Source organism: Hibiscus syriacus, unplaced genomic scaffold (assembly GCF_006381635.1).
Source record: "Hibiscus syriacus cultivar Baekdansim isolate YM2019G1 unplaced genomic scaffold, ASM638163v2 tig00110387_pilon, whole genome shotgun sequence".
In the NCBI taxonomy this organism is placed as follows: domain Eukaryota; kingdom Viridiplantae; phylum Streptophyta; class Magnoliopsida; order Malvales; family Malvaceae; genus Hibiscus; species Hibiscus syriacus.
The window spans coordinates 5,475,645-5,476,803 of NW_024062717.1; positions in this window are offsets into that span (position 1 = coordinate 5,475,645).

The following is a 1,159-nucleotide window of genomic DNA, read 5'->3' on the forward strand; positions in this document are numbered from 1 at the left end:
TTAGATTATAGTTATATAATTAGATTATTATTTTGATAAAAATTATATATTATTTGTTTTAGTTTGAATGGGTGTCATATTCTACTGATGATGTGAGGGCGGTGATCCCACCTGAGTTGAGGGGTCCATCAGATGTTTGGATGGCGATGGTCCCGTTGATATGTTATGCGACCGTCGAGTGGCACTTCACTGATCGCGTGCTCCAGCAGTTTGGTTGTTTTCAACCAATTCCAGAAGCACCTAGCAATATGGACGATTTGCATAGCTTAGATAGACGCGGCAAGACATATACAGATTGGCTGGTGAGGCATTATGGGTGGGTCGTGTTGAGGGAGGATCGACATCGACGCCTTCCCCGTAGAGAGCCCATTTTTGAATACCTCTTGATGTATGTTGAGGATTATTATGAGTGGTTCAACAATAACGGGAAACCGTTTCTACTTCCCAAGGATGCACGAGAGCAGACCTTTCCACGACGTCGACAGAGATGTTCACCGACACATCACCATCATCCCCCGACTCGTAGACGGAGAGCAGGTGCTTCCGGTTCATCCTCAGCTGCACCAGTAGAACCTTCCCAGCAGCCACCGCATCCATATATGATGCCGCATCCATATATGATGCCGCAGCCATATATGATGCCGCCATCACCTTTTTATTACCAGATGTCGCCGCCGCCGCCTTCACCTGGTTTTATGACCCTGCCACCGTCACAGATGACCCCTCCTGGAGGCTATTATGGGTCTATGTTTGTATATTCGACTTGGGGTTCATATGTTGGATATTTGGCGGGTTCAGCCTCATCACCCATGGTCGCAGCACAGACACCTCCTGTACAGTTTTCACACTCAGCGATGTATGGGTTTTCCCAGTTTTCCAAGTTTTCGCAGGCCGGTAGGATAGTCAGTCATACACCTCTAGGGTCCTTATTCTATGGAGGTGCTTCATCGTCATCAGCTCATCATCAACCTAATGTACCTGCTCAGGACGACGACGACGACGAAGATGACGATGGTGACGACGACGATGATGATGACAGCGAGGAGTCAGAACCAGTGATACGAAGAAATCCTCCTCGAGACCGACAACCACCGCCCTTCGGAACACATTCGCAAAGCAGGCATCGATAGATTTTTTTATTATATTTGTATTTACTTTA